This window comes from Alexandromys fortis, unplaced genomic scaffold (assembly GCF_014885135.2).
Source record: "Alexandromys fortis isolate MF-2015 unplaced genomic scaffold, M_Fortis_MF-2015_v1.1 scaffold_152, whole genome shotgun sequence".
NCBI classification, from domain to species: Eukaryota; Metazoa; Chordata; class Mammalia; order Rodentia; family Cricetidae; genus Alexandromys; species Alexandromys fortis.
In genome coordinates, this window is record NW_026068045.1 from 4,062,074 (window position 1) to 4,083,381 (window position 21,308).

Here is a 21,308-nt window from a genome sequence, read left to right on the forward strand (position 1 = left end):
TATATATATATACATATATATACACATATTTTATCATTATTATAAAAGAGATTGTGCAAAGCTCATATCCCGCATAGCCAGCTAATCGAGAGACCCATCTATGCCACAGTTGTGGCTAATACCAGGCTGTCTGCCATTGACCTCCAGGAAGCCTAGTCCCATGGGAAACATAGCTCCTGTCCGGCATAATGACATATGTCATGTCACACAGACGACACTAGAGTTGGTGTGGCAACTGTGTGTACCAAAATGTTAGGGAAATTCTAATAACTGGCAATTTTAGCTAGAATTTCCTTCTATAGCTTTATGGCAAAGACTTTATTTTTCACTTTTTAGTTTATTCTTCAAGAATTTCATATATGAACACAATATATTTTGATGATCTTCTCCTGGAACTCTCCTTCCAACTCCCCCTGGATCCCTCTTCCATGTCCTTCACTCCAGCTGCCCAAAGATCCTCCTCTTAGGGTGGGGCTTGAGAGCTTTCCCCTCCTTGTGCTGGGATGTTGGCTGACTTCATCTTGCACAGGTGTTGTGCACGTGGCCATAGCTACTTGAATAAGTGAGTGCAACAGGCCGGCCATGCCCAGACTCATTGCTGTGCTCTGGTCCTCCTTAACCTCTGCCTTCTCTGCTATTTCTGCTCACTTTCCTGTGACATTCCCCGAGCCTTGGGGGCAGGAACTGTGATACAGAGGTCTCATTTAGTGTAAAGCATTTTATGGACACATTTAATTCTCTGTGCTTCGACAAGTTGTGAATATCGGTGTTAACCAATGCCCACTGCGAAAGCTTTTTGAAGGGGACTGAGAACTACACTTATGAGTGTAGGGAAGTATTTAGGAGGTAATTTGGCAGTATGTCAATTTAACACAACTACAGTAAGAGTTTGTCACCCAGGGCATGTGAGCTCCCCAACCTTGGATTATTGGCCAGATTTACATCAACAGACATGCGTTTGCTCCTGCAGAGGGGTCTTAAATCCAACTAGAAAACACTTGACTACTCACACAGCATTCAAACCACTATTGCACTCATGGACAAATCTTCCCAGAGGGTCATTATCATGGCTCACAGTGTTCTCAGATGGGTAAGACCTTGACTTTTCCTCCCTGCAGCCATCATGGCCCCTTCTGGTACTGTGGAAGCTAGCACGCATCGAGAAAGCTTCCTGGCCAGAATCAGTTGGATTTCTCTATGTCTTGTGTCCAGTATCTGATGTCTGCAGTTACAGGGTCTTGACATCAAGTTCTGGTGGGCAACTGGGAGCAGTGAGAATAGCTTGTGTTCTTTTGGTGGTCTCTGGGGACTCACTGATCAACAACTGATAAGGAGGTGTGCCTTACCTGTTTTTTTGCTTGACAACCTGTGGTTCCTAGGACTCGAGTTAACCTCTGTGTTGGACAATTTCATTTCAACTTTTGTCATCTCTCTGTCTATCTACCTATTTATCCATGAAGCTTATGAAATAGTAAGTTTTCACATGAATATTTCAGACATCCCTAGTATTAGTTACCCCCTCCACATTCCCTTCTTTGTCATCCTGTGTCCCCACTGAACTTATGCCCTCATTGTGCTTTTTCTATTTTTCTTGGTAAATTTTGTCAAATAAGCAGTACTCAAAGAATAAAGTAGGGACCACTATTCCCATTCTTGAAACCTTTAATACCCTTTCCTTTCTCCAGGGCTCGACTCTTCCCTCTAGGGTGAAATCTCTATTGACTTTTAGGGCCATGATAAGATGTGAATCTCCTTATTTGCACAACCAGGAAATGATTTCCATGAATGCTGTTGTTTCTTCTCTTTCCCACCTGCACTGCCTGCACAAGAACGTTGATCATCTTCCTCACCTGCTCTGGGAGTTCAGCTCCCCGGCTCATCCAGCTGTTTCTGATTTGTTCTGAGTAAGGGATGGTACTATGCCAGAGGAGAGCAAAGGGAATAAAACATTTTGAGTCCATTGTAATACTGTATTCTATTTCTGTTTCCTTGGGAGATCCTCTCCTTGGCACTCCATGTAAGAGAAAAATAAACACACATAAGACAGTATATGTCTTATCTTATTCAGGAAGATTTTTTCCTAGCACTATACATTTACCTGAAAATTTCATAACTTCATTTTTCTTAACAGCTGAATAATATTACATTGTGTGAAAGGACCACATTTTTACTGTCTGTTCATCAGTTGATGGACATCTAGGCTATTTTCAGTTTCTGGCTGTTATGAATAGAGTTGCAATAAACATGAATGAGAGTATCTCCATGTAGGGTATAGAATCATTTAGGGTTATTATCAAGAGTAATATAGTTGGATCTATATAAATTCCCAGCTTCCTGAGGAACTGCCACACTTGTTTCCATAGTGTTTGTGCAAGTTTGCACCCCCACCGGCCATGAATAAATGTCCCCCTTTCCTATATTCTTTTCAGCACTGTTATATTGTAAAAGAGGAGATATGGTTGAAGAACACCTACAATAAATGGCATTTGAAAACCCATATGGAAACCTACTACTGCAGAAGCTTCCAAAAACAAATACGCACACAAAAGGAATCTTAATGAACTTACCAATTAACAAGAGAGACAATGCCACAGCAGATATCTTATACTATCGAGAAAAGCCTCCAATTCCAGGAATGGGTTGCACCTTATTGAGTCATTAGCCAAAGGGTTCCTCTGAGACCCCCAAACATCATTGGCATCGCCAAGGTTATTGGCTGCTCCTCACAACCTGATGGCAAAGATCTGTTGTGGAAGACACATGCTCATAGAGAAGTCAAGCTGGTGTCTAGCTGGAAGCTTTACTCCTACTAACTGGCACTCATGGGGCTGGAGAGTATTCTGCACGCTACTGGAGAAGAAAATGTAACCATTATTATCACCCATCTATAAATCCCGTGACCTACAACCTGGCTGAAAAATATACCAATGAAATAGTGGCACAAATGTTATGGGATTAATTAAATACTTTCTGATTAGATTTAAGGACCGTTTCATGAGATGGAATGCATGCCTGACCCTGCTAAAATTTCAAGGACCTGAGACTAGATAGGTCATGGATAGGATAGGAAAGTCTATGCTATTATTCTGCCAAAGGGGCATAGCATTAAAATGACTCCTCACCACACTCTGCCATATCCATAGATATCAATCCGCACCAGAGAATCTTTTTTTAAAATTGTAATTTTTTTATTGGAAAACAAATATATAACTTGGAATGGATTTGAGGCAAGTTGTGCCATAAGCAGATTTTAAGTGGCTAAACAAAGTTTAAAAAGCAAGTAACAATAAAAAAAGTGTTTCTGGTACAATACCAGTAGTACAAAAAAAATAGTGTACAAGTACCCATTTTGCAATAGTGCAACTTTGAAGTACATATTGTTGACTGTCCACAGTCCAAGCAGAGTTACAACTTCACACTTCAACAATAACATGACAGTTCCTAAAAACTACTTTAGAAAGGCATAACCCAGATGTTCCCTCATTTGACCAACTCCATTTAAATTTAGACGTGCAGAAGGGCTTAGATATATCCAGAGTAAGTCACATGCAACATGTTACTTGTATATTTAGAAAACTAATTAACGTGATTACAAGCTTGATTATAATAGATGACTATTAACCTGTATTTCTTAATTATGCATTACATTTTAAATGAGCTGCACAAACACAATACCTTAATCAAGAACAGAAATATACATGTAACAAAGTTGACCTAAAATTTGTATCAATAGACCAAGATCCATACCAATGCAAATTATTCATATCTATACCGTATCCCCCTTTAAATGTAAACAAACATTTGTAAACAATATTTGGGAATTTGGACTGCTTCCTGCTTTTTATTGGATGAAGTAATTTTTTGGGGGTATTTATGGAGACCTTTCAGGGAGTCTTGTTCCATCAAACCACATTAGTCTGGAAGGAATTCACAGCTTTTCATCCTCTGTGGAAACAAAAGAAGAACCTCTTTTCCAAAGCAACATAGTCTTAACCTCAAATTTTGAAGTCAAAATACCTATAAAATATATGTATTGGTTTAGCTTAGCAGCCCCCAGAATCAAATCTCTCTGTGTAGTCACAAAATTCAAAGAAAACACAATTATATACATAATCCAGACTCTCTATGTATATTCCATTTTTAGGTTGCTTATTTTTCTTTATTTCTTTAATCTATGACTGTCTGTACTGTCTCTTTAAAGACTTTGTTTTATTTTTCTATACTCTTTTTCTTCTTTCTCTCAGGCTTACATACATTTTTAAAACACACTGTGACCCATTTAGAAGTTTATTTCTGTCTGAATTTGTCTTTATTGCATATCTTTAATTATTTTCTGTCCAGGAGTGCCTTTTTAAAAAATGTTAAGTGGGTGTGGCTAGGACCAGCTCCTCAGCATTGCCTGTTGTCTCTGCCCAGTCCAATATGGTGGAGGCATGTTTACTGCCTCTGAGAGCCATACACATTGCCCCAGCTCCAGGGTTGCAGCGGGTCTATGTCACCCTTAAGCAATTTGTACTGCGCTGCTCGGAGACTGCATTTAAGTGCTTGGCCTCCTGAAAGAGCCAGAGCTGTTAGTGTGACTAGTATGAACCAGAAACTGCCATTTCATAAAGAAATCGTGCATTCTTTTGCTGCTAATGCTGAATCAGGAAGACCTCTCTTAAAGGAGCCTTGGCACCCCTGCTCACTGCCTGCAAATGAGCCCATCCAGAAAAAAAAATGGGGCTACCAAGAAACTGTACCAAACATTTGTTTCTTTTTGTCTAGAATTACTTTTCAAGTTCTCTCAGGTTTTATTCGGACAAAGCCAGCCCACGTTGGAGCCAATCTGCTGGTGGAGGCTCCTTCTTCATTTCCTGGCCGCACAGACCTGAAATAATCACACAGAAACTATATTAAATACAATACTGTTTGACCAATAGCTTAAGCATATTTCTAGCTAGTTCTTACATCTTAAATTAACTCATTTCTATTATTCTGTGTATTACCACAAGGCTCGTGGTTTACCAGCAAGCTTCCAGTGTCTGCCTCCTTCAGCAGCTACATTGTGTCTTCCTGACTCTGCCTTCTCTCTCTCTCTCTCTCTCTCTCTCTCTCTCTCTCTCTCTCTCTCTCTCTCTCTCTCTCTCTCTGCATCTCTGCCTGGTTTTAGTCTGTTAAGTCATTGGCCGAAAGCAGCTTCTTTATTAGCCAATGGTAATAAAACATATTCACAGCATACAGAGGGGAATCCCACATCATATATGGAAGCAGAGGCAGAAAGACAGTAAATGCTAGAGCTCTAAGGAAACAGGGCTGACGTGCATATGAACTTTTGAAGACTGTAGCAGCATGCACATGGCCTGTGTGTGTTCAAGTAACATAGGGTCCCAGCACTAAGAGGGAGAAGATGATGCGGGGTTCCATCTAGAGCCAAGAGCTATTTGTAATTGATACCTAATAGCAGAAAGAAACCAATGAAGTGTCACTAGAATATCAACTACACTGCAGGGCAGGCTTCATGCCCAGTGTTACTAGGCCAATACAAAAACAAACATCGTGGTTTTTTGCATACACTTTTTTGGTCTTTTGAATGCTCTGATTTTCATTTTTGTGTTTTGTTTCTGTGTTTGTATTTAGTTGTTTTAAAAGAGAGAAATAACATAACATTGGGTGGGTGAGGAGTTGGGGTTTTGTGGGAGGGGTGGAGGGAGGGTGGGGAATATGATCAGTATATAGAGCATGAAAAGGATTAAAATGAAAACCTCAGATATTGAACTAAATTAGCAAAAAACTATCCCGAGCTGATGCAAGACTCTTCTGGACTGGGTAGGGCTTTAAGCTGACCTTTGTTTCATGCGCTACGTGAATGCGCTCTCGGAGGCCCTTCCCTTCTATTGTGTAGTTGGAGTTTTGATGGTGTTTAACAGTGGCCAAGGTATCTCCTTTGCTCTCTCGCGGTGGCTCCAGCAGTGACCAGGCATTTAGCCGACTCTTCTCCAGCTTCTGTAGCCTCAGATCACTCGTCCTCAGAGGGTCTCTTGGACGGGATATTAATTAAAGCCACACCAGTTCTCTCCCTGTTTCTCACATGAGACTCATGGAATCCTGTACACCTTTCTTCTTCAGTCACTGTAACTGGTGTTTTTCCTGATGTTTGTGCTCATTGGAGATAGGAAGAGGAAAGGTTTGTGATACCCTCATGGCTCTAGCTCTGTGTTACCCTGTGATCTTACTGTGGAGTTTGAGGCTGTTGTGGCCTTTTTTAGATCTGTCTCCTCTGGTTCCACCCTGACCTGGACAGGCTCCTGCCTCTCTAGCCTCGTCTACTGAGATTCTGAGCTCTTCCTGCTCTGCAGAAGCCTTCTAACTTCCCAGGCTCTTCTCCTCACACACTTGCAGTTCATCTCATCCTGTACTTCACTGTAGCAAAGCCAACGGATTCCAAAGCCTGCACTCTTGACGGCCTTCTACGGCCAGATGTTAACCCCTCAAATTAATGAACAAAGTGAGAATTCATCTATCTGATCTCTCCTGACAGGCTCCTTATTGTGAGCCCCAACTGTAAACAATATTGCTATTCAATATCAGAACCTGGGCTCATGCAGCCCATTGCTGCCCACTCAGTCCCACACACACTTAGGATTTGCCAGCAGTTTCTTTAGCCACCGGCTCCTGGCCAGTGTTTGTGAACTGTACTGTGTCTACCTCAGCCAGTGCTGTTCCCTGCTGGGCTGTCTTCACCAGCATTGTTGTCTTAGATCTCCTTTCCTTCTCAGCTCAGCCTCATACTCTACCATATATATATATATATATCATGAACTCCACACACACACACACATACATGAGAGGAGGCTGAATTTACTTTTATTTTTACTTTATGTGTATGCATGTCTGTGTGTACATATGTCACATACATGAAGGCACTTGCAGAGGCCACACGCTTCAGATCCCTCTCCCACCTGATGTAGGAGCTGGGAACCAAGCTGGGGCCCTCTGGAGGAGCAGCTCACACTCTGAGCAGCTGAGCCATCTCTCCAGCCCCATCAGCTCGGTTTTCCTGATGATCTGTTGCCAGCAGAGGGCAGCACACGTTGGGACAACAGCCACCAGCCCTGTCAAACAGCTAAGAAGTGGAACTAGACTACATGGGTACTGCTAGATGAGCGGACTTGGCGAATGTGATAACTACACACAACAGAATACCCTTCCGACTTTAGAAGGACATTCTGCCATCTTCAAATATGCCTGTTTTTTTGTAAAACAAATGCTGCAAGATCCCACTTTTGTAGTCAAATGTACTCAATATTCTCGTCTCAGAATCCTTAACTGAGACATAGTTAACAGGTCCATAAGTCCAGGCTTAGGATAGAACATCTTTCAGAAGTATTTATTAAGCAGACTACCACCCAGTTAAAAATTCATTGCCAATACTCACCATCTAGAATTCTAATGGCCTCTGTATTTGTTTTGCTCATAAAGTTTTATGTTTCCTGAATGCAGGAAACACACACACACAGACACACAGACATGTACATACACATACATACACAGACCCACACACGCATGCATGCACCCACACACGCACACACACACACATGCACACACACACACACACACACACACACACTCCACTAATCTTTTAGACATCTCACATAGTTCTGTAGCCCAGGTTATTCTCAGACTTGCTGTGTGTGTACCTGAGGATTGTCTGCCTCCCCCGTCTCCCTCGCCTCAATTGCTGGGATTACCCCCTGGCTTAGACATACATTTGTATCTCCCCCAAATTTTAACAAAATCTAGGGGTGTCTTCTAAGCATTCCTCCTGCTTCCACGAGACAGTTTTAAACTTCTTGTGTTTATTTTGGCATTGTTTACATTACAATAGTCAGTCCTTATACTAGAATGAACCCCCAAATATCAGATGGAGGGTGATGTTTGAAGTTTTGATTGCAGTATTAATATCTTATAGCTGTATGTAGCAAAGATCATATGCTATTTAGAATCTTTATTTTCGTTTGGTAGGTAGCTGATAAATTGCACAATGAATACGATTCAAAGGGAATATTGATTTTTCTGTGTTACTCGGTGTCCTGACCCTCATGTTTCCATCCTGCTCAGTATCTTCATCACAGGCCGCCGTCCTCTCCTTACGTCTACCTTTCTCCTGGGAATGAGGCACAGGAGAGTATTTTGTGGGATCTGTTCAATGGAACTTGGAGAATGAAGGGCTCCCCAGGGTTCCTCTTCATTCTTCTGGATGCTGCTTTCTTGGCTAAGCCATCAGTCCCTTTCCTGCGCCATTGCTAGTTCCCAGCTGTCCACCCCACCCCTGGGCATGTGTTAGTGTAGATGACACCAGAAGAATAGTTGAGACTCCTCGAGGAGAGTGCCTTTGACGGAAGGACCAGAAACCAGCCATGCGTCCAATGGTTGGGGATTGGACTGTAGGCACAGAGAGGGCCTGGGAAGAATCCAGGAGGGAGGAGGGAGGCTGACGGGAAGTTGGAGCTTCACTGGCTCCTCTGTTGCACATGGCAGGGATGACTTCTCCAATGAACTGGGAACTCATTTAGGAGAGCCCCCCCCTTTTTTTCTGTATGAAATCTGAAGAAAATGTAGTAAGGTTTTGTTGTTTTTCTTTCCACAGGACTCCCAGCTTCCTGTGGTAGGTGTTGTTAGGGACCAGTGCCATTGTAGGTAAAGGATACAGCCACGGAGGAATGGGTCATGGTCTCACGAATGGCAGTGGGGGTTCCTACAGAAGTACAAGCCTGTCCATCTTGAAGAAATGTATTGTCTGTGGGGCACATGGGAGCCCCTGGCTGGTTATTGTGGAGGTTCTGGGTTTAGTTAGGGAGAAGACGTCTCTTCTGAGATATCTGTGATGAGAGAAGAATTCAGCCACCACACGTCCAGGAAGAGGAGGGTGATTTCAGAGGTCCTACTTCTGCATTCCTTTTGACATGGGAGATGCGGCAGAGAGACACGCTTCGGTTGGCCAGGGGTGGAGGACAGGGCTCCAGGACAAGGGGAGGGGGTGGAGGGGGACTTTGTGTGGCTGCTGCTGGCAGGTCATTTTCCCGTGGCTGACGGGAATCTATAAGGAATAGAACACGCATATTTAAAATTTCCCGTCGTTTTGTTCCCAGGAGTTCCAGAGACCAGCATAGCTCTGCTATTTCCTGTACAAATGCCCTTCCCTGCAGTCTTTCTGGCACATCTATGATGTCCACAGCACTGGCAGCAGCTTCCAGGCAAGGAAATTCCTGGGACTCAGATAATCTCTTTTCTGTGCTCAGGAGAGCAGCCCCAGCTTGTGGCCCATGATGAACACGAACCAAGAGGTGTCCAGTGCAGGAGAGGGACCAGCAGGTTGGCAGTGGTGTAGCACTGTGTAGGTTAGGGAAGAAGGGTTTCAGCCTAGGAGACTGTGGGTCTGTGTTGTCCCATTAGCTGTGGGAAGTGGGTGGAAGTTCTCTTTTAATTGTGGATAACAATCCCAGACTGCAAGAGTTAAGGAACGAATTTGGTAGTGAGGCAGGTACTGAGTGAATAAATGTTCACTGAAACTCCAGAGGAGACACAGGCACAGATCAGAAATGGATGCCTCAGTGAGGGCGGGGGCGGTTCAGGTGTAACGGATCTAGGTGCACAGAGCTGCCTTCTGTCCTAGGCCTCTTTCTGAGGCTGGAGGTTCTGGGTCTGCTCTCAGAAGAGGCACTGCTCCAGCATCCATCTCCTCCTTTGGGCTGCTCTTCATTCCTTCTCTTCCCCTTTTATTCTGTCAACCCGTCATCCTCTGCTCAGCTCGCTCTCCTGTGAGTTCACAATTTATGAGGATGCTATACTCTCTCTTCTGTCCTCTACACACTGATTGGGAGGGGTAACTGTTATCTGATGACCCCAATCCTGGAATGTAGGAATATTAGTTAATATCACACCACACATACACACATTTACTGGGATTAACTATGGTAAAAGCTCTCTACAGTTCTCAAAGACAATCATTCTATAAGCTCCTTTCATTAGATTCACGTGTTCCTTTCCAGGAGTTCAGTTGCCTTTGTCAATATTAACCTTTATAATCCTCACCAAATCCTTTGAACAACCAAGATCCATCTTCGGTGATCCATATGTCATTCCGAAGCTCCTGGTCAGGTACACAACATATTCTCAATCAGCCCTGCCATTTTACTTATCTGCCTCTCTGGGTGTAATGTCATGAGAGGAAGGACCTAAATGGCCTGAAGAGGACCTTCCATGGCCTCAACACGGGGAACAGATTCCCTCTGGACAGCCTGCTTTCAGGCAGAGCTCTTTGGATCTGGAAACACGTGTCAAACCATCTCTACAGAAAACTATCCTCTCCTGCTACCTGTGACTAATGGCTTTTCTTCTCCTGCAGTAAGGATAGGTCAGGATGAGACAGGCATGTGTCAGGCATCCACATATTCACATCTGTCAAGTCAGGCTTTAACTGGGCACTGTTTGACAGTTAAAACCTGTGTGGAAGGTCACCATGACTGTGGATTACTGGAGCCTGGGCCATGTTATCTAACTTCCCATACCTTTATTTCTGTTCTTTGCCTTGTGTCGTGACCAACACTCTCTTGTTGTCTCTTATGAAATACCTGCCTCTTTACCTGCTATTTTGACCATTTACATTGTCAGGGTTTTCCGGTGATGCGATCATTGACAAGTTACTCATTCCCCAGTGCATAGCTCCACAGCCAGGCCCACATAGGCAGCCCTAGTTAAACCGCATGGGTCTCAAAGCAAAAGCAAAAGCAAAGCAAAACAATAAGACATTAAAGCGGGAGGGGAACTTGTTGGAAGGAAAAGAAGGGAGGAAGTTGGTGGGAATGAGAGAGAGAGAGAGAGAGACAGAGAGAGAGAGACAGAGAGAGAGAGACAGAGACAGAGGAGGAGGAAGATGGGAGAAGAGTTTAACCAAAATATATTATATGCATGCACGGAACTATTAAAGTCTAAATTAACTTTAAAAAAAGCAAAGAAATAAAAAAAAACCCAGATTGTCGCTTGATTCTGATATTGGTTGTATAGGCAGCCATATACCTGATGCATTGAAGGATTTAACAGCTGGCTGTCCCTTTTGTCCTTGTAGTCTGATTCTTTGTATCTAGTTATAAGAAGAAACACAGCTCAAGTGGGGCAAATGGGCATCTGAGAAATGGTGGACTCAGACCACAGGAACGCATGCGGGGAATATAGTACCGAAATTGTTTATGACCCATCCCCTCTGTGTGAAAGACCCTTTGTCTCAGTTAATTATCTTTTGCTGTGATCAAACACTGGCCACCTTGGGTCAGAAAGTTCATTTCAGCTCACAACTTCTAGCTCTCCCTTAGGGGAAGTCAAGGCAGGAACACAGGAAGGAATCTGGAGGCAGGAACTGAAGCAGGCACCAGAGAGAAAACTAGTTCCTGACGAACTTCCTCTGGCTTGCTCAGCTAGCTGTTTTTCTTATACTGCTCAGGCAAACCCACCCAGGGATGGCACTGCCCACAGTGGTCAGCATCTGCCACGATGTAAAAATTTTGAAAATGTCCTGCAGATATGATTATAGGTCAATCTTACGGAGGAAATTCCTAAACTGAGGTTGCCTTTTCCCAGATAACTCTAGTTTGTGTCAAGTTGAGAAAAATTAACCAGTACAATTGACCCTTGCCAGCTTGGCACACAAACACCGCTGTTGAAACATAACCTTTCCTTTCTTGTTTCACTCTCAGATCTCACATTAATATCACAATATAAAACTTTAAAGTCCCATAGCTTTTAAAAATGCCGAACCTCAGTTTTTCTCTGTGATTCCTTCAATCATGAAGTAGCTGACTTGACAGAATAGTAGAATAACATTTTTCAAGATAGAACCTGTGGTGGTTTGAATGAGAAGTGTCCTCCATAGACTCTCAGATTTGGATACTTGCTCTGCAGTTTGTGGTGCTGCTTCAGGGGGTCAGGAGCTGTGGTTTTGCTGGAGAAAGTACGTATGTATGCCACTAGGGGTGAACTTTGAGATTTCATAACCTTGCTGGGCTGAAGATAGCAAGGCATAGCCCCCCACCCACCCTTAGCCCCCTCCCCCATGCGGTTCCTGAGATGCAGGAAGCAGCTCCCCCCAGACAACCCAGTGGCAGCTAAATGAGTGATCAAGGAGAAAACACCTGCATGCCCCGAGGACCGCTTCTATGGTGTCTGCATACGCATTTGGCAATGTTACAAATGAGTCTGGTTATAGCAGTTCTATTAATGTACTTGTCCTCCATGTTCTTTTTCTCCTTCCACACCAGTGGTTTCTAAAAATATAAATGTGCTGTATGGTAATATGAGTCCTCTTGATCTGATAGAGCGGGCAGGCATTGAAGTTGTAAAGCAGGTTATGGGAAATGCAGAAATTGTTCTTTGCCTGATTATGAAACTTGGCAAAAGACTTATGCTGAAACAAAAAGGAACTTGGCTATGATGAATAGAGTTTCTGTGGAACCTAGGGCTGTTAGGGTTGACTGCCTATGGCCTTATAAATCAACATCCGAATTGTGAGGAACAACAATGGAAAAGGTACGACAATGGAGTAAAACCCACTGAACTACGCTTCTGTAAACCTCAGGTAGTTAGCCTCTGAGGTGAAAGCCTCAGAAGTTGGTTTATGATTAACTTGGCTAAGAATTAAGAATATAGTAGCTGGCATGAGGCTTGGGAACTGGGGAAGTGTCATAATGAATGACGATGTTCTGATTTCAAAGAATCTTTATACTTCTTATGAACTGCTTTGCTCAGGTAATGATTAACCTATGACAAGAGAAAAGAATAATTTTCCTTGTGTAAAATTTACAATAAAAGACTGAGGTTTGAAGCTCAGGAAAGAAGAACCTGCAGCTGTTAGCCTGTCAGCTCGCATCAGAATCCTATGATCGGGTACTCACTTCACCTTCCAGACATCCCAGACTCGAGCTCCACTTCTCTGCTGAGACTGGTCTCTGGCATCGTCCTACCTCCTCTTTGTTCGGGTTCGTGTTTGTCCTTAGAGATATGGTCTCAGCTTCCTGCTGCCGTGCCTCCTTGCCTTGATGGACAGCTATCCCTCGGAACCATAAGACAAGGCAAACTCTTCCTTCCCTATGTTACCTTTGTTATGGTCTTTTATTACAGCAGCAGAAAGTAGCTAATATACAGCTAAGAAGGCAGTTGGGTGGCGATAGGCTGGTGGCTGGATAGGATTATTTGTTTATTGATTGATTTATTTACTATGCATAGTGTTTGGCCTGCACGTACACCTACAGGCCAGAAGAGGGCAATAGATCTCATTACAGATGGCTGTGAACCATGTAGTTGCTGGGAATATACTCAGGAACTCTAGAAGAGCAGCCAACACTCTACCTCTGAGCCATCTCTCCAGCCCCGGGAGAGAGTTTTTGACAAGGCAGTATATGTTTGAACGAGTTTCCAACATATGGTACAATCTCTCTCAAAGCTAAGATTCCCTGGTGCAGGATTCAAGGGGTGGAAATAGGAATGGCTCCATTCATTATTATCCCTACTGATCCACCAGGGTCGCCTGCTGCTTTTTACTGTGACCTTGTGATCTATGGACTTGGAAGTTTTGGTTCCAGAAGAGGGATCACTTCTACCAGGAGATGCAACAAGCACAACACTTTACAGAAAGTGAGGACTTCCTCTTGGTGTTCTGGGCTTCTGATGCCCCTGAGTCAGTTGGCTAAGAAGGAGGGAACGCTGTTAAGATATGTGATTGATCCAGATTACCAGGGGGAAAATTTGGCTACTTTCCCAAAATGGAGATAAGGAAGATTATTTCCAGAGCGCAGAAGACTTTTAGGGAGTCTCTTGGAGTTGCCGTGTCCTGTGATTAAGGTCAGTGGGAACTTGCAACAACCCAACCCAGGCAGGAAGATAAAGGACCCAGACCTTTCAGAAATAAAGGCGTGCATCACCCCTTCAGATAAAGCATGAAGGCCTGCTGTAGTCCTTGCTCAGGGCAGAGGAAATACAGAATGGGTAGTGGAGGTAGGTTGCTATAAAAAAAAAAAGCAAAAACAAAACAAACAATCAAAACCCACCAAGTGACCAGTTCTAGAAATGAGGATTGTAACTGAGAGGAAGGTTCCTGCCCTATTTGTTCAGAATATGCTCATGCATATGTTAAGAAGACCTCTGTGATTTCTTTTATTTCTTTATCATGTAATGCAGCATCTTTGATGATAATATTAGTGGTCAAATGTTGTCTGTATTATCCTATTTAAGTTATGGAGATTAAAAGCCTAAATATTATTCAAGGACTTTGCTACCCCGGTTCCAGATGCTGGTATTTGGAGCTGTGTTGAAATAGGAGTGGCGGGGCTGCGTCCCCAGCACCCCAGCCGCCTGCTAGCTTATGCCCGAAATAACAACACACAAACTGTATTCATTTAAACATTGCTTGGACCATGAACTCTAGCCCTTACAGGCTAATTCTCGCACCTGGACTAGCCCATTTCTAATGATGTGTGTAAGCACCCCAAGGTGCGCTTACCGGGAAGATTCTAGCCTACATCCATCCTGGGTCGGAGCTGCCTGGGAGAGTGGAGCCTGGCGTCTCTGCTCCAGAGAGCAGAGCTGTCAAGTCTACCCGGGAGAGCTGAGCATGGTGTCTCTGCTCCAGAGAGCAGAGCTGTCGGGTCTCTCCGGGAGCAGAGCAGAGTCTGACCTCACTTCCTCTTCCTCCCAGAATTCTATTCTGTTTACTCCTCCCACCTATGCTTTAACCTATCAGGGCCAGCCAAGCAGTTTCTTTATTGCTCAATGACCTTCCTCCATCAGAGCTGCAAGGTTTGGATTTTCTCTCCTGACTTTGGTTTTGCTTTGGTACAGTTGCTTACTTTCTATAGGCTTGTTTAGTCTCTTTTGGAATAAGAATGTCTTTTTGATATCATCATATGTTGGAATTATGTCCCTTGTTTTCGGTATTTATAGGGGCTTACCTGAGTAGCAACCTGTAAGTGAAGAATTGTCCTTGCTTGCCTTAACTGATGCAGATGGCTCACCCTGACTGGGGCACCAGAAGGAAAATTAGTTGCCTTTGGCTCCCTCTTGTGGTTTGGCCTTTTGCTGTTACCAACTCCTGCTATCAGAACCAGGAATTCTGGGCTTCTAATACTGACTTCTAAAACCTTCCTGGTTTTCAGCTCCAGGTTAAGACTGCTGAGACACCCAGCCTCAAAGATCTAGGAACTGCCAGGTTGTTGGCCTTTCTACTGCCAGGTTGTTGGCCTTTCTATGCGAGACAGCCACCATGTCTCTACTCCTAATGTGAGGCACCAGCCGCAAGGACCTGGCAATGCTAGGTGCTCAGTCCTTCAGGAGTGAGACAATATTTGGCACTATTCTAATTTACATTGGTTTAATAAATTCTCTAATACATTTAGATATATTCATCTTATCAGTTCTGTTGCTCCAGAGAGCACCAATACAGCCTTCCCTTCCTTAACTGGCCAGCACTCTGCATCTGCCTGAAACAGGGACCAGCTGGGAAGCACGAAGAGGCGCGTACAAATGGTCATGAGTGTGTGGGTGTAGCAGTGTGCATGTGTGCACGTGTGAGCCTGGAGAGACTTGAAGTTGACACAAAGACAACTTCCTCGGCAGATGGTCCACCTTGACTTTTGAAGTGGGTTCTCTTTAAACCAGGAGCTCAGAAATGGGCTACACTGGCTGACCAGCAAGCCCCAGAGGTCTTCCTGCCTCTGTCCATCCCTCCCTCTAGCATGGCATTACAGGTGCCCATCAATGTGTCTGTTTTTTAATATGGACGTCATGAATCTGAACTCAGATCCCAAACCATCTCCCCGTCTCCAAAATGAACAAAAATAAAGGAAAAAAAGAGGAAAATGTGAAGAGCAAGAATTTGTGTCTAGATGTGGACGGTCAAATAAAAAGCTTCAAGTGCAGACACCGTGTCTGGCCTTCTTCTGTGTACTGTGATATACACACAAAATTAATATTCTGTGTCAGGTACCTGCTCTCAGAGCTGTCATCAAACGGACCCATGTTCCACATACCTCTAGATTTGAAACCCGCCAGGAGAAAACTGTACAGTGCAGTTATCATGAGAAGCAGGTGTTCTGTGTTGAGTGTGAACTAACGCTATGCAATGAAATCACCTCTCAATTCCCCAACCCTCACCATCAGCATCACCTTGCAGACTCTCTTTTAGCACCTCGAAGGCCTGTCCTTCTCCCTGTCAGCTTCCACATACTCAGCACCCCATTTCACTCCTGGCTATCATGCAGGTTCTTCTGATTATATATTGTCAAGGTAGCACTTGCAGCTACCTCACCAAGCCTGCAGAGGGCATCAGTCTCTCTCTCTCTCTCTCTCTCTCTCTCTCTCTCTCTCTCTCTCTCTCTCTCTCTCTGTAACTTGGGAAGGGAATGGCTGAATATAGGTGATATGAAGTGGCAAATGAAGTAACAAGAAAGGGTCTTCAATGGGGGAAGAGGAAGGGAGAAGGAGGGAAGGGGGAAATAATGCTAAGGTTCTTGTTTGTTAAAGTCTCAAAGAATCACATTATTTTTTATCTACTTAAACTTATTCACAATGCATATAAGACTACACACACACACACACACACACACACACACACACACCTTAAAAGAAGTTAAGCCACCCTGACTGACAGTGCTGCCCATAGGAACTGTATATTAACAAAACCCCAGTACCAGGCATGAGAAACTTTTGCAATGATTGGTCGGGGTAGTCCAAGTGACTCCTAAAACAATATGGATTACCAATTCATCCCTTGGTTGCCCCTTAGGGGTTGAGGGGGCATCTATTGCTAAAGACAACAACGGTTAAGATGATTTGGAGTTGGAGCTGACCTGACAGCCTCTTTCCTGCACTCTGGCTTCTACGGTCTCAGAAACACCAAGTCAGCTGCCAAGGGAGGAAAGCAATTCCAGTCTTACCCAGCTGCACCACCTGCAAACTATGACAGCTCCCACCATGGCAAGATACACATAAAGGTGCCCTAAGTGTTACATGTCAGTGGTAACCAATTGCCATCTGGCCAGACTTAAGGACCCAGAAAGAGGGAAATCGAGCTTTGTACTGGAAACTTAACCAGCTTCCAGGGGATTCTGAGATCATGGACGTTAGAAAAATACTTACAACCACACTTGGCAAGCCCAGCACAATTCCTTAGTATTGCATTCTAAATATTTCCTTAAATCCACAGGTAATCTAGCTACCACCCCTTGTAAAGAGAACCCCCTTTTAGCAAATGGAGACCATCGGAGAAACCCACAACTGGACACAATGCACAAATCAATGCATATTGTGGGGAGCCCAGCCCCATATGATACATCTACATCACAACTCGGGGGGCACCACAGAGGAGGGAGTGGGAAGTAAAAACCAGAATGCCAGGAAGCCTGTGATGAAGCAGTCTCTTCTAGAACTGGCTGCATAAACAAAACCATCACAGCAACGATATCAATGGATATGGTAGCATGAAAGAGGGGAAATTCATGGGACTCCACCCCTGGAAAGAGAACTACAGGTAAGCAATGACTGTTGGGAGAATTAGCCTCTCCCCATACTGGTAGTCCAGTCCAGAGTGGTCAACCTTGGGACCATATACATGCCGTCAGCAGGTTTATACTGGAGAGTGGGAGGGCATGTGAGGGGTTTGAAGGAGGGTAGTTAGGAAAGGGGGGGAAGTGATGCAATTCTGTTTCAATTAGAAACATATTAAATCAATGGAGAATCGAGAACAATGAACTCATGTTAAGGCCTGTTGCTGAAGACAACACCTACATAACTCATTGAACACAGAGAAGTCAAACAGATGCCCACCTAGAGTCTTCACCCCTACTGACTAGTGTTCCTGGTACTAGTGGGTACAGCATGCAGAGAGTCAGAGACCTTGGGATGCTCAGTCCTAAATGGGATGTCTCCATCAAATCCCTCTCCTCAGGGCTCAGAGGCCTATGCAAAAGAGGAGGTGGAAAGATTGTAGGAGCCAGTGGAGGTGGGGACGACAGGGAAACAAGACTTTCTAGGTACAATAGGACACACACACACACACACACACACACACACACACACACACACACACGAGTACACAGAGACTGTGGTGACATACACAGGCCCCAGCCCTAGGAAGGAAGCTGGATAACACCGCCATCCCTCACACAGAAGCAATCACCAACTGATGACTGCCTGCTGAGAGAGAGAGAGAGAGAGAGAGAGAGAGAGAGAGAGAAGAAGAAGAAGAAGAAGAAGAAGAAGAAGAAAGAATGGTTTTCTCCAAGGTAGTCTCCTGGATATACAAACCACACTTAAGTGCAGACCCCATAACCAGCAGGAGATGATCAACACAAAATGAACTCAGCGGCATTTTTGGAGGACTTTTGTCTCATAATGCTTTGTCTGGGTGTTTTTCTTACCTTACTGGTCTTGGACGTACATATTATGGCTTCTGATTTTGTGGTTTTAGGGGATCTCTGTGCAAGTGGACACGTGTCACTCTGCATTTACATGTGTTTCGTGCATTTTACCTTTTTTCCCCCTGTGTGTGCTGTCCTCTTCTTTTTCTTCCTTCCTTTTCTTTTTCCCTGTTTTCTAATGAGAGAGAAAGAAAAAAAGGTGTGGATTTTGGTGAGTGGGGAGGTAGGTAGGTAGGATCTGGGAAAGAAGTCGGAGGTAAACACTCTGCCATGGCAACACGGTGGAGAAACTTACTCTTGAACTCCACATGGAGAAGCCCCTTCCTTCCATCCACTTCCTCATCTATAAGTTAAGACCATGTTCTGTGGCGGCCATGACTTACAGGCCACTGTGTCCCCAGAGTTCAGTTCTAGCCAACAGCCTACCTAGGGCTGTATCAATGTGGCCCATGTGTGTCCACGGACAGCTGGTTCTGGTTATGGATTCTTCTTCTATATAAGATCACGCATACATTGCAGTGAGCCAGAGAACAAGTCAACTGTGTACCAGCAGACAATGGTGCCTGCAATTGTATATCTGGGGAACAGAGTTTGAAGGGAGGAAGTGTGAGACAACCCATCTTAGTGCTGTCCCCTGTGGAGATGTGATCTTGTGTCCCAGAGAGCTGAAATGGGCTGTGTGGGCAGAAGTGGCTTCTTCCCATCTTCGCAGCGCCTCCTGCTTGCAGACCTTCTGTCTCAAACGATTCAGTTGAGAGCCAACCAGTGTTTCAAAGTCTTTGGGTGGAGGAAATTATAACTGCACGATTTTATGTGGTCACACACACACACACACAAATGCTGTCCTTTGATCTATTTTAATTATGTGGAAATTTTGCCTCCTCACCTAGAGGTACTGACAAGTTTCCTCATTTACTCTAAAACCTGAGCTGTTTTGTGGGAGGTTAATGAGTGCATTTTGAGCTGAAAGTCAGGCTCAGACATCAGGAGTTTGAGCGAGCATCCCTACCCTCCAGTATTTTGCTATCCAGGTTTGAGCATGGGCTCCAGGTGGGGCAGTGATGCAGAGAGAAGCTAGACAAGGCTCCAGCCCAGATTCTGAGAGCTGAGATGCTGTGATCTACGCCTTTGGTCTCTTTGTTTCCAGTTGCTATCCTGTGTGTCAGAGCACAGTGCCCAGGCAGGGTGAGGGGCTCTTGTGTGCTTGGAGACCCACAGAAAGGTTACAGCATGCTCTGGGAAGGACACTGAAATATAGCCACCTCGTACCACTTCTCCAGAGAAGTGGGAGGGGGCAAAGAGAGGGCTGGTAAAGGCAGGTACTCTTTGTTCCGCTGTCTGAGGACAAAAAGGACTTTCTGGTGAGTGTCTAGATCTCTCATATGTACATATGATAAAATTACCATCAAATAGCACATCAGTTCTGGTCTTTAGATTAAGTGAAGATCATTTAAACTCACTGAACAAGTACCTAAGACGAGACACCGTGCCTAGCATAGTGTAGAAGGTAGTTACTGATGTCTAGGTAGAACGGAAATAGAAATATGTTGATCATTTTGGGTGATGGCTGGGGATGCATGGGTCATGGAAAGAACCATACTCTGCAGGGATGTGGCAGAGGCGATTCTGTACTGTTTTAGGATTTTCTATATCTAGACCTTGCTGTGGCTTGGTCTGGAACCATAAGTTCATTCAGGCTTTTGTTCTCCTTCAGGGATGAATACTTTGCCTTCTCCTTTCCATCAAAGCTCCCTTGGGCAGTGGTCCAGAAGGAAACTTACCCAATCTTTCCTAATTGAGTAACGCTAAACTTGTTATGTGTGCTCCTTACAACTCAGAGGGCTGTGATCGTGCCATACCACCAGTCGCCAGCTGGTGGTGCTAGAGGCACCTCTGCCGTCGGAATAGCGGATGGGTGGGGCTGCTTAACCACCTTAAACCCATTTAAACTCTGCAACTCGACACCACGACTGACAGCCTATGCTCTGTCTGCAAGTGTCTAATGTGATCAGACTTTTCTAGTTTGAAATGTTAATGGAAGAAACATCAATAGATATAACCCACAACAATAAAATCTCCTCGAGGTCCTCAGTAATTTTAGTAGTGTAAAGCATTTCTGAGACTAAACAGTCAGAGAGCTGCAGTAGTGATCACTCTCCTGCCAGAGTGGGCTTCATGCCTACAGTTCTGGTCCCAGAATTGCATGCCACGGTCTTGCACGGACTTGCAGGGCTTGTTTTATGTTCATCCCAGCCTGCAGCCCCAACTCCCCAGCTCTATTGTGTGGCCAGGGGCTTCTCAAAGAGGTGGATCTGGGAGCCAGCACCCCAGGCACTGAGGACGGGTGGGCAGAGGGGAGAAGGAGGCGCTCTGGTTTGAGCAGGGTCTTCAGCTCACTCTCACTTTGCCCCTAAATCCTTCCAGGCTCATTCCGAGGATTTTCTGCCTTCTCCCTCCTCTCAGGCCGCCTTGTCCGTCTGTGGCTTCCCTGTATTCTCTGTAAGAAGGCAGAGACAGGACTGTTTGAGTGAAAGCATCACCCCAGCCTCTGGTACCTATTTTGGAATATTTGGGTGGAAAGTGCCATCTCAAGACCTTGGGAGTCGCCTCAGTCCAAACTCCACCTCCGAGAAAGCCTGCCAAACTGTTAACCCTCCCAAGAGAGGGGCAAGACCACTCCCACAGGCTATTTAAACTGCCCCCCAGAGACTGAACATGTGGTCTTTCCGATTCTCCTTCCCCTTCTCCATGGTTTCCTATTCTTTCTTTCCAGGGGGCTGGGAGCACTGGTATCCATTAAACCTAGGCTTTTTCTTTTCTTTTTTACTTATTTATTTATTTATTTATTTATTTATTATTTTTTTT

The 21,308-nt window shown here is 44.5% G+C and overlaps 1 long non-coding RNA gene across 1 annotated transcript; it reads right to left on the bottom strand.

Annotated features, from left to right (window-relative positions):
- Window positions 1–7,943: 7,943 nt before the first annotated feature.
- LOC126486531 (uncharacterized) lies at window positions 7,944–15,857 on the bottom strand. The gene is made up of 3 exons (XR_007588142.1): window positions 14,531–15,857; window positions 11,059–11,122; window positions 7,944–9,891 (listed from the first exon to the last, which is right to left on the bottom strand). It is a non-coding gene; the product is annotated as an uncharacterized lncRNA (long non-coding RNA).
- Between the last annotated feature and the right edge of the window lie 5,451 nt (window positions 15,858–21,308).